We start from the raw sequence: 13,487 nt of genomic DNA on the forward strand, positions 1-13,487 counted from the left end.
TAGACAGCATATATATGGGTCTTGTTTTTGTATGCATTCAGCGAGCCTGTGTCTTTTGGTTGGAGCATTTAATCCATTCACATTTAAGGTAACTAGCAATATGTATGTTCCTATTACCATTTTCCTAATTGTTATGGGTTTGTTTTTGTAGTTCCTTATCTTCTCTTTTGTTTCCCACTTAGAGAAGTTCCCTTAGCATTTGTTGTAGAGCTGGTTTGGTGTTGCTGAATTCTATTAGCTTTTGCTTGTCTGTAAAGCTTTTGATTTCTCCCTTGAATCTGAATGAGATCCTTGCTGGGTAGAGTAATCTTGGTTGTAGGTTCTTCCCTTTCATCACATTAAATATATCATGCCACTCCCTTCTGGCTTGTAGAGTTTCTGCTTAGAAATCATCTGTTAACCTTATGGGAGTTCCCTTGTATGTTATTTGTCATTTTTCCCTTTTTGCTTTTAATAATTTTTCTTTGTCTTTAATTTTTGTCAGTTTGGTTACAATGTATCTTGGCATGTTTCTCTTTGGGTTTATCCTGCCTGGGACTTTCTGTGCTTTCTGGACTTGGGTGGCTATTTCCTTTCCCATGCTAGGGAAATTTTAGACTATAATCTCTTCAAATATTTTCTCTGGTCCTTTGTCTCTCTCTTCTCCTTCTGGGACCCCTATAATGCAAATGTTGTTGCATTTAATGTTGTCCCAGAGGTCTCCTAGGCTGTCTTCGTTTCTTTTCATTCTTTTTCTTTATTCTGTTCTGCAGCAGTGAATTCCACCCTTCTGTTTTCCAGTTCACTTAGCTGTCCGTCTGCCTCAGTTATTCTGCTATTGATTCATTCTAGTGTCTTTTTCATTTCACTTATTGTATTGTTCATCTCTGTTTGTTCTTTAATTCTTCTAGGTCTTTGGTAAACATTTCTTGTATCTTCTCGATCTGTGCCTCCATTCTTTTTCCAAGGTCCTGGATCATCTTCACTATGATTATTCTGAATTCTTTTTCTGGAAGTTTGCCTATCTCCACTTCATTTAGTTATTTTTCTGAGGTTTTATCTTGTTCCTTCATCTGGTTCATAGCCCTCTGCCTTTTCATCTTGTCTATCTTCTGTGAATGTGGTTTTTGATCCACAGGCTGCTTCTGCTGTCTGCCCTCTGGTGGATGAGGCTATCTAGGAGGCTTGTGCCAGCTTCCTGATGGGAGGGACTGGTAGTTGGTAGAGCTAGGTGTTGCTCTGGTGGGCAGAGTTCAGCACAACTTTAATCCACTTATTTACTGATGGGTGAGGCTGGGTTCCCTCCCTGTTGGTTGTTTGGCTTGAGATGACCCAGAACTGGAGCCTACCCGGCTCTTTGGTGAGGCTAAAGGTGGACTCTAGGAGGGCTCACACCAAGGAATACTTCCCAGAACTTCTGTTGCCAGTGTCCTTGTCCCTGCTGTGAGCCACAGCCACCCCCTGCCTCTGCAGGAGACCCTCCAACACTAGCAGGTAGGTCTGGTTCAGTCTACTATGGGGTCACTGTTCCTTCCCCTGGGTTCTGATGCACACACTACTTTGTGTATGCCCTCCAAGAGTGGAGAGTCTCTGTTTCCCCCGAGTCCTGTTGAAGTCCTGTGATCAAATCCCGCTAGCCTTCATAGTCTGATTCTCTAGGAATTCCTCTTCCCGTTGCTGGACCCCCAGGTTGGGAAGCCTGACGTGGGGCTCAGAACCTTCACTCCAGTGGGTGGACTTCTGTGGTATAAGTGTTCTCCAGTTTGTGAGTCACCCATCCACCAGTTATGGGATTTGATTTTATTGTGATTGCGCCCCTCCTACCATCTCACTGTGGCTTCTCCTTTGTCTTTGGATGTGGGGTATCTTTTTTGGTGAGTTCCAGTGTCTTCCTGTCGATGATTGTTCAACAGTTAGTTGTTATTCCAGTGCTCTCGCAAGAGGGAATGAGCACACATCCTTCTACTCCACCATCTTGAACCAATCTCCTCCCTTCCTTCCTTTCTTTTTCTTTCTTTCTTTCCTTCATTCTTTCCTTCCTTCTTTCTCTCTCTTCCTTTCTTTCTTTCCCTCTTCCTTTCTTTCTTTCTCTTTCTCACTTTCTCTTTCTCTTTTTCACTCTTTCTTTCTGTCTTGTTTTCTTTCTCTCTCTCTCTCTCCTCATTTCTTTCTTTCTCTCTCTCTCTTTTTCTCTCTTTCTTTCTCCCTTCCTTTCTCTCTCCCTTTCTCTCTCTTTCTTCCTCCCTTTCTTTCTTCCTTCCTCCCTTCCTCCCTCCCTCTCTCTCTCTCTCTTTCTCTCTTTTTCTCTCTTTCTTTCTTTCCCACACAGCTTGCAGGATCTCAGTTCCCCAATCAGGGTTTGAACCCAAGTCATGGCAGTGAAAGCCCGGAATCCTAACCTCTAGGCCACTCAGGGAACTCTCGTTTCTGTTTCTTGATTTTAGGTTGGTTACATGCAATTGCTCGATTTGTGAAAATTCTTAAGCATTAGATGGCTAATGAATACACTTAAATTTCTTTTTTTTTTTAATTTAATTAATTAATTTATTTTTGACTGTATTGGGTCTTTATTGCTGTGTGTGGGCTTCCTCTAGTTGCAGCGCGTGGGGGCTACTCTTCATTGCAGTGTGCAGGCTTCTCATTGCAGTGGGTTCTCTTGTTGTGGAGCATGGGCTCTAGGTGTGTGGGCTTCAGTAGTTGTGGCACACAGGCTCAGTAGCTGTGGCTCATGGGCTCTAGAGTGCAGGCTCAGTAAGTTGCGGTGCATGGGCTTAGTTGCTCCACAGCATGTGGGATCTTCCTGGACCAGGGCTCCAACCTGTGTCCCCTGCATTGGCAGGCAGATTCTTAACCACTGTGCCACTGGGGAAGCCCATAAATACACTTATTTCAATAAAGAATTAAAAAATAATAATTTCAAGGTTTTTATTGGCCTGAACAACTGGAAAGATGAAATTGCCATTCACTGAGATGAAGAAGGCTGCAGGTAGAGTAGTTTTGGGGAGAAGCCCAGGAGTTGAAATTTGAATATCTTGAGTTTGAACTGTCTCTCAGATATGGAGGAAGAGATGTCAATTATTGTGTTCAATTTTCCTGATAAATTCTCTTAGTCTATTTGGGCTGCCATAACAAAATACCACAGATTAGAAGTCTTATAAACAATAGAAATTTATTTCTCAAAGTTCTAGAGGCTGGAAGTCCAAGATCAGGGTGCCAGCATGATTGGGTGAGGGCCCTCTTCCGGGTCTCAGACTGCCAACTTCTTGCTGTGTCCTCATGTGGTGGAAGGGGCTAGGGGAGCTCTGCAGGGCCTCTCTTATAAGGACACTAATTCCATTCATGGGGGTTTCACCCTCATGACCTAAGCATTTCCCAGAAGCCCCACCTCCTAATATCATCACATTGGGCATTAGGATTTCAACATATGGATTTGGGGGACACAAGCATTCAGACCATACCACAAGTCAAGTAAGTCCTTCTTCCTTTCTTCCTTTCTTTCTTTTTCTTCCTTCCTTCCTTCCTTCCTTCCTTCCTCCTTCCTTCCTCCCTCCCTCCCTCTTTCTTTCTTCCTTCCTTCCTTCCTTCCTTCCTTTCTTTCTTTTTTTCTCTTTCTTTCTTTCTTTCTTTCTTTCTTCCTTCCTTCTGTCCTTCTTCCCCTTCCTCCCTCCCTCCCTCTTTCCTTCCTTCCTTCCCTCCTTGCTTTCTTTCTCTCCCTCTGTCTCCCTCCCTTCTTCCCTCCCTTTTTTTAATTTGATCCCACCTGATTTCTATCTTTTGGGCATTTCTTTTTCCAGGCCTCAAGAGCACCTGTTCTTATTTTTCAGCGTGTCACAGCGATTCAAATTCTTTGCTTCACTTTTTGAAACCTCAGTTTCCTTACCTATAAAATGTGCCAAAGGATAGCTGCTTAGCTCATCAATTTATCAGCTAAGGGCCGAATGAGATTATAGAAAGGAAAGTGCTTGGTAAATTGTATACTCTATAAAATGTTAAATTTCTGTTAGCTCTTACTTTTTCAAGAGTGATTGATTTCATGATTTGATATATGGACTCTGTTTTCTTTCTAATTGTGATTGTTTTCATTGAGTTTAGATGGCCCACATTTTAGTGGTGACATACTTGAAATCTCCAGTTGTGGTTAGCAGGATTATGGGAAGTGGGACCAAGGATATTTAGACCCATTTCTGATCCCAAGTTTTTTTCTGCCACATGACATGTTGAGTTGAAAACAATGGACCTCCTCCTTACTCCTTTTATAAATGTTTACAGCACTCTTCTTCCACTCACTCCCCTAAGGGCAAGGATTAAGCTTTACTCATTTTGGTAGCCTCAGTGCCTGGCATAGCATGTCACGTAGTAGGCAGTTGTTTCATGTATATTTTTTTAACAATTGATTGGACTTTAGCAACAATTTTTGTCTGGACTGACTCGAGGGATATTATTAGTATGATAAAAATTTTTGCTTAAAAATATTCCAACAAGGTTTCACTGACATGTTCATAGTGCCAATGGTGTGGGTATTTGTTTTAAGCAGAAAAATTGCCTTATTAGGACTAAATTCAGCATGGTTGTCCACAATCGAAACACTAATTATAACTTAAAAAACTGAAAAAGCTATACTTATTGAGAACTTCTATTTATTGAAATTGTCTCTAATGTCACAGTAACCCTGAAAGTCTCACTTTTGTTAAGATGCAGAACTGGAATGCATATCCTGGTCTGACTCCAAAGCCAATGTAACCAAGCAGGACCCTATGGACCTTCCTGGGACAGACTGCTCCCCACACCCTCTGCTTTAGCTCTTCTCCTTACTGTTATACCTAGATAACAGTATCTGATGCACATTTCCTGGGTTATTTTACAGTTGCTAAAACCCCCACCAAATGGAAGAGGCTAACTACACAGTGACTTTGAGCACGTAGCCTCCCAGGCCTACTGGAGCCTAAGGATTGATAATGTTAACCCCATGACACTGCCCTGTTACCTCACCATCAACCAATCGAGAATCATGCACGAACTGATCACACACCCTGAGACTCCCCTCCTTCACCTGGCCTTTAAAAATGCTTTCTTGAAATCCATTGGGGAGTTTGGGCTTTTTGAGCGCTAGCTGCCCTGGACTCCTTGCTTTGTGCCCTGCAATAAATGCTGCACTTTCCTTCATCACAACCCGTTGTCAATAGATTGGTTTTACTGTGCATGGGTAAGCAGACCCAAGTTTGGTTCTGTGACACCAGCTCATTTAACTCTTCTGCCTCTAATTTGTTTCAAGCCAAGTAGGTAAGGAATATCAGCTGGCAGCAGCCTTATACAATTTCAGTTTTCTGTTGTTGGGGTACACTATTTACCCTATTTTTGCTCCATTTATTCACTTTTTTTTAGTGATAAAAGTAGTTTCTGATCCTCTTATTCTGTGTCATACTGACTTGCTTTTTTTCTTTTTCGTTCTTTTTTTCTTTTTTTGTTATTCGAACTCACACTGAGACTCAAAGATCTCGCCAGTTGTAGTCCTTAATTTTTCCAAAGGAAGAAGAGAAACGGCTTTTTTTCACAGAACTGTATCTAATTTTAGCATTGTTTATGCAATGACTTTGAAAGTATGTTTTCAAATTGTCGTTAGTCTCTTTGTGTAGCCCTTGTGGCCTAAGCAACAATTGAGGTTAAATATTATTACATTTAGAGAGAGAAAAAGGCCTGATCTAGAAAAATGCAACAGATATTTATTGAGTGCCTACTATGTGTCAGTGTAATTACAGGCCCTGGGGAAACCCAGCAGTAAAAAATGCATACAAAAAAGTAGAGACAAAAAAGTATATATTTATACTAAAAAGTGATCCAATGGCAATGAAACATGCATTTTAAAATTCCTCTATAGATGATGTAATTTTTCCTTGAAACAGGTCATGTACATTTGTGGGTTTAATATCTGCCGTATAATGATATTATTGTAAATGAGTAAAACCAAAGAGTAATATTACTTGCCCATTTTTTTTGTTTTTCTCTTTTGGATGCCTTAAAACATTTGCTAAGTATAAATTTGTATCTTAGCCTTTTGGTAGTAACCATTAATTTAAAGCAATTTGGGGCAATGAATGCTTCTACTTCAATGAGGACTTCTGCTCAAAGCTTACTCTACATTTTTTCTGGAGTTACGTGCTGTTTGACATAAAAAGGAGACTATAATATTTATCATATGTTAGTGAGATGGAAGATCTTAAAGTGGAGGAAACTGCTTTTTAATGCTTTGGCAGGAATTTTAATAATTTCACAGTAAGAGAAAATACAGCTTATTTGGGGGGCAAGGATTTAAAATACCTCAGCAAATTTTAACTTTCATCAACTTTTCTATATGTACCCTGTGACAAAGGTGACTACAGAATGCCTTTTTACTCCTGGTATGTTGGTGGTGACACATGGCTTTGTCAAAGAATGACTCCACAGAGACCTGTCTTGTAGCTTTGGAGCATAATAGATGCTTCTCTACTCTGCTGTATCCAATTCCAATTTCTCTTCCCAGTCAATGCCCTGCCACCATTGAACATTTGATTATCGATTCATTCTGATAGTACTTGTTAACTGCCTCTTGTATGCTGCCCTCACATCAATTTCAAAGCTCCTGGCAACAGGGTCAGTGTCTTCAAATTTAAAACCCTTTTAATTTTTTAAAATTTATTTTATTGAAGTATAGTTGACTTACAATGTTGTGTTAGTTTATGGTGTATAGCAAAGTGATTCATATATAAAAGAATATATATATATTCTTTTCCATGTTCTTTTCCAATATGGTTTATTACAGGATATTGAATATAGTTCCCTGTGCTATATAGTAGGACCTTGTTGTTTATCCATTTTCTAGATAATAGTTTGCATCTGCTAATCCCAAACTCCCAATCCACCCCTTACCCCCTGGTAACCATGATTTTGTTTTCTACATCTGTGACTCTACTTCTGTTTTGTAAATAAGTTCATTTGTACCCTTTTTTTTTAGATTCCACATATAAGCGATATAATATACTATTTGTCTTTCTCTGTCTGACTTACTTTACTTAGTATGACAATCTCTAGGTCCATCCATGTTGCTGCAAATGGCATTATTTTGTTCCTTTTTATGACTAATATTCCATTGTATATATATGCCACATCTTCTTTATCCATTCATCTGTCAGTGGACATTTAAGTTGCTTCCATGTCTTAACTATTGTAAATAATGCTGCAATGAACATTGGGTGAATGTATCTTTTTGAATTATGGTTTTCTCAGGGTATATGCCCAGTAGTGGGATTGCTGGGTCATATGGTAGCTCTATTTTTAGTTTTTCGAGGGACCTCCATAATGTTCTCCATAGTGGCTGTACCAGTTTACATTCCCACCAACAGTGCAAGAGGGTTCCCTTTTCTCCACACCCTCTCCAGCATTTATTGTTTGTAGATTTTTTGGTGATGGCCATTCTGACCAGTGTGAAGTTATACCTCACTGTAGTTTTGATTTGCATTTCTCTAATTATTAGTGATGTTGAGCATCTTTTCATGTGCATCATGGCCATCTGTATGTCTTCTTTGGAGAAATGTCTATCTAGATCTTCCACCCATTTTTTTGACTGGGTTGTTTGTTTTTTTGATATTGAGCTGCCTGAGCTCTTTGTATATTTTGGAGATTAATCCCTTGTCAGTTGCTTAATTTGCAAATGTTTTCTCCCATTCTGAGGGTAAAACCCTTTTCTTTTAAACTTTAGCTTCCCCTTCAACACATATCATATAGTAGGAACTCAAAATTTACTTTTGGATTCATTCATTTAATCAAGGTGTAGGGATAAGTATCAGCAGTGTGGTGTCACAGAATGAGCACTCTACCATTTACCAGCTGTAGGACCTTAAGCTTTTCACAATCTCTCTGTGTTGGGGTTTCTTCTTTAAAACAAAGGTGCCTAAACTAATTTTTTTCAAATTCCTTTCAATTCTATGATCCAGTGATCCAAAGGAGTGAATAAGAATCCTCTATATTTCTAATTTTCCACTCATGTCTTATAGTTAGTGAATGTTCTCCCATCCTCTGGGATTTATATTTATGACTCCTCTTGATGGTATATAACAAAATGATTTAGAAGAAAGAGAAGAGCTTGAATACAGTGTAGTATATTCAGTAGAAAATTAGTAAATAAAGAATAAAAAGGCAGATTTTTTTCACAGTCTATTGTTTTTCCAGGCATAGTTACCAATGGTTTCAAAACATATTCTTCAAAGAATAACAAGCCTTTTTCTCTTTAAAGCTTTCCCTTACATATTTGCTTTATTTTTAGCTGACTAGAGGATCTGTGTGTTATACACCAAATTTCCTCAAGCTGGCCTTCTTTTAACATATGCAATTTTTCTAATCACAGTTATTTGTGAGAGCAAGACTGCACATGCTGGTAGGAAAGACAGCAGTGTCGGCTAATTTTAGGAATAATTAGACCAGTCATGGCAATAAAGGATTGGTCTATGTGTGTAGGGCCTTAGAAGAAATCAGTCTGGGATAAATATGTATATAAATCTTAATATGAATAAAATTCTTAATCTAATTAGAAAAGAAATCCTAATGGGAAATGATATATAATCTGTCTCACCTTCCTACCTCACAGAGCTGTTGCAGGGACTTAATAAGACTCAACACATTGATATCAGTTGACCATGAATAACACCATAGACCTGTATCCTTAGCACTGATGCCCACTCTGGGGTAAGGAGAAGGGCACACTCTTCAGTGCCTTTTTGAGACCTTAAATTGCCATTGGTGAAGACTCCCAAATCTGCATTCCAACCTTGTTTCCTACCTTAATTTCCAATTTGATGTTTCCAACTGTCTATCAGGAATCACACATATGATAGTGAATCCCACCATCATTACCAAGTCAATAGAATCATAGTCAAATTGATCACCCTTCTCCTACCCCAATTGTTTTTCTTCCTGAACTTCCTATTTTTCTCCGAGCCAGTTTTTCCCAGTGCAAACCAGAAAAGGAAAGATGTCTTAGGCTTTGCCTAAAGTGATCTAAACCTCCAAGTTGGAACAGCATCTAGAAAGAAAATAACTAGTTAGGGTCTGGGAAGTTGGAGAGGTGAGGCAGGAAGGGAGCTGGAGACAGAAAGCTTTGGAAACTGAAGGATTCTAAAGCAAGGAAAAGCACAATGGAATTGAAGGTCAGTTCAGGAACTAATTACACAAATTTGGTTCATCTGTTTCCCCCTCCTTCTTATGTGGCTCAAGCAACTTCTGGGGGCTAGAATCTTATTTTTAAAGGGACCAGAAGGTATAGTAAAATTTCTGTTAACTATAAACACTTGTTTTTGAAATCTCAAAGGCTTGAAGCCATTTTGGAATCTTTAGTCCCCCAAATATTCTACCAACTAAACAGTACCCAACAAATGCTTGTTAGAATGAATGGACGAAAGCCCTATTGATGCTTCCTTCCCTAGGCCTTTTGTACTCACCCTTCCTACCCAATTCCCATGGTTAGCCGAGCCCCAAATCTCCCCTTTAGTATTTGAGGCCCTCCAAAATTTATTTCCAACTTATTTTTCCCTACTGCTCATCAAGATCTTCCCACTTATGTTAATCAGTCTCCATTCACTGTCTCCCGGTCATGTTCATTCTTTTGTTTCTTTACTCTTCCTTGTGCATACCCTCTCCCCTCATTTCAACTTAATCCAATATCCTTTAAGACCCAGTCCTATCACCTCTATGAAACCTTCTACATGCACTTCAGTGAAGATGAATCTCATCTTTCTTTAAATTTCTATTGTAATTCCTGCTGTATTAGCACTTAATCTTTATTTTTTCTCCTTAACGGTGTATGTGTCTTGACTTCCTAGAAGATGTGTGTGTCCTTGAGGGTAAAGACTATACATTACACTTCTTTTGTGTTACCCACAATGTTTAGCAAAAAAGGTTATTGAATGAATGATTCATGTTAAGTACAGAAATAGAGAAAAAGGGGATGATAATGAATAATATAAGCCTGTTTCACTTTATTATTCAAGAGATCAGCAAAGCACCTTAAAGACTGACAACATCCTTGACATCCCAAGTTTATAATAATAACACAATGTATACAAAGATGATACACAAATATATACAAAGATTACTGTGTATATCATCTTTACAATATGTAATTGTATATAAAAGACAGAGGAGGGAATTTTCTAAAATAAGGATTCAATAGTTGAAATCAATTCGACATAAAAAAAACCTATTTTCTTACAAACATATTTGAGAATTTGGAAAGGGATTTATGCTTTTTGGATTTTAGAATGAATCTATTAGGCTTCTAATAAAAGATAAAATGGCCCCTGAAACAAGTGCTTTTTTTGATAAAGGTCTATCCAATGAACTTCTAATGAGATAACTATTGTTTTACTTCTTTCAAAACTTGAAATAAAATCACTGCCATTGAATGCAGATTTTGAGGGCAGTGATCTAATTATCCTCACGTATCCCAAGGAACAATTTAAAACTTTGATAACTAAAGTCTTGGAAGAAACAATCCACTGAAGACAAGAAATATTTTGAGACTATTACTTGTAAGCAAGGTAAATTAGATGAAACTTGTAATTGTTACAAATATTATTCTTCACATAGGTAAACTTTAAATTAGAAAAATGTTATCTGAACATTTCTGAAGTAGAGACTGGTCTATTGGTCTGAGGATTATAAAATAATAATAAAATTAGTTTATTCTGAATAAAATGCTAATCTTGAACCACTTCATGAAATTGACATGCATGCATTTAATAGCTCATTTTCCTTTTTTTCTTTCTCATTTTTTTCTCCTTAACATTTCCTAAATGACATAATACACATTAAGAATCATGATGCCTCCCCTGTATTTCTGAAATCATTATCTTGGATATTACCAAACAATTTCAAACATTTGAAATGCTGACATTGATTGATAAAGTTATTCATAATACATGTGTTTTGCTGATTTAATTACTTTGGGGTTAAATGTAGAAGCATTTTAAATGGTGTGCTCTGATATAGTTCAATTATTGAAAACAAATCAAACAAGAAATATGTTTCAAAAAAGAAAGATGATAAAAGGACATCATTTCTGTGAAAAAGTTTATTTTTAAATGCAGAATATTTATAAATTAATGGCGCACAGGAACAATGAATTCCTTGTCCTTTCTCTTTAAATATCAGCATCATCAAATATTAAGTGTCTGTAAATATCTACTGTAATTGATCTCATGCTTTTCCTTGACCTTGATACATAGTTGCATGTTTCCCTAAAGAGCTAAATACCTGTTCAGTCCTTCTGCTTTGCTGGCTAACTGATTTCTTCCTGTTACTAAATCACTTGTTCCCCAAACTCTTTTCCCTCTAGGATTTAACCTCTCTTCTCAAAAGTTCCTGTATGTGCCATAGCCTATCATACTAATGCTGTCTGCAAGACGTGTCAGTAAAACACGCCTGCAGCTTTCAATGCAGATCCAAACTGCATAGTAGTCAGTTCACGTCGGGAGATGATGTAAGATGAAGTTTCAGGGCTGAGACGAAGAGGTCTTCAAATCTAAATAGCTTCTGCAAGGCAAATGGTTGTGTGTTTCTCAGGTAATTGTAATCCCTGAAATCAAAACACCTCGCAGGTGTGCAATGACATGGTTATCAAAGGTTTTAAATTATTTCTTGAGCATCCGAGCTGAGGAGAATGGCAGGTTTAGATTTGTTCAAAATTCATATTTGTCATTCAGCCTCTGAACCAGCTTGTTTCCATCATTTGGAATGGGGCTATACAGATGGCAACCCACTGAAATGCCTTTTTCTTTTCCCAGAGAGAGACTGCTGTCCTAGAATTATAGCAGCATATTAAAGAAAAAAATTACATCCTTTAAAAATAAATTTCCCAGCTCCCATGGGATGTTATCTTGGGAAAACTTGATACTTTATTAAAAAAACAAAAAGAGCTCATACACAACAATATCTCATGTCAGTTAACTGCTTAGAGCAGAAGTTTCCTTTGGTGAATCTTATATGTTTCTAGTGGGAATTTTAAATATTTCAAGTAAGATTAAATTATGTAATTAATAAGAGCAATTCTAAGATGTTTTTCCAAACATAAACAGGTATTTTGATTTTGAGGACTACAATGTCGAAAATATGGATCTGCCCTGAGTGCTTGTTCACCATTAGTGAGAAAAATAACAAATTGAACTTAGGAGTTAATGTCTTTTTAAAAAGTTTAAAAAGTTGCCTTGGATGACTATCTGCTTCATTCTTTAATGTTGGTGCTTAATCTATTGTAATAAAGATTTCTGGTTTTTTTAACTGTAAAATGGATAATGGAGTATAAAGCATGCTAATTTCTTTCTCAGTTACCCACACATATGGGGAACACAACTGTTCAAGTCAATAGAGCTGGATCAGTACTGATGATAGGGTGGCAGCATCTCCTAATCACAGGCAGAGAACACTAGAAATGATTAGAAATGCTTGGGAGCCTTTCCTCTTTTGTGCTTTTTTTCTGTCATGGCACTAACTGTGCTATTTTGTAGTTGTTGGTTTATGGGCATGCCTCTTGCATAGACTGTGTGCTTCTTGAAGGTAAGGACCCTGCTTTTCTTTTTTCCTTTTTTTTCTTTTTTTAATTGCAGTATAATTGATTTGCAATGTTATATTTAACATTGGTTTTCATCTTCATTAACCCCCTCACTTAGCACAGTGACTACCATAATATTAGGGGCTGAAACAGGCCTGCCGATTGAACACCTTGTGTTATAAAGACCCATGAGAACAGTGACTCTGTTCACTTCATTTTTATCTGAGCGTCTAGTACACTTCCTAGCTAAATGAATGTGAAATAGGTGAAATCAAAGCTTTATATTTTGTGAATAACTTGTATATACATCACCTTATTTCAGCCTTTCATAAGCTTCATGGACTAGTAGATAGGGTAGTTTATTATTATCCCCATTTTCTAGATGGGGAGACAAAGATCCAGAGAGATGAATTAACTTACTAAAATTAACTTAACTTACTAAAACTTATAACTATTTAGTGAAAACGGGGTAAGGGAGCTCATCTATTGTCAGTAATTGCCCTTAAGAATAGGTCTTGAGGGGACCTTGAAGATGGCGGAAGAGTAAGACGCGGAGATCGCCTTCCTCCCCACGGATACACCAGAAATACATCTACACGTGGAACAACTCCTACAGAACACCTACTGAAGGCTGGCAGAAGACCTCAGACCTCCCAAAAGGCAAGAAACTCCCCACGTACCTGGGTAGGGCAAAAGAAAAAACAGACAAAAGAATAAGGACGGCACCTGCACCAGTGGGAGGGAGCTGTGAAGGAGGAAAAGTTTCCACACACTAGGAAGCCCCTTCGCGGGCGGAGACTGCGGGAGGCGGAGGGGGGAGCTTCGGAACCGCGGAGGAGTGCACAGCGATGGGTGCGGAGGGCAAAGCCGGGAGATTCCCGCACAGAGGATCGGTGCCGACCGGCACTCACCAGCCCGAGAGGCTTGTCTGCTC

This window comes from Neophocaena asiaeorientalis, unplaced genomic scaffold, assembly GCF_003031525.2.
Source record: "Neophocaena asiaeorientalis asiaeorientalis breed wild unplaced genomic scaffold, Neophocaena_asiaeorientalis_V1.1 scaffold301, whole genome shotgun sequence".
Classification (NCBI taxonomy): domain Eukaryota; kingdom Metazoa; phylum Chordata; class Mammalia; order Artiodactyla; family Phocoenidae; genus Neophocaena; species Neophocaena asiaeorientalis.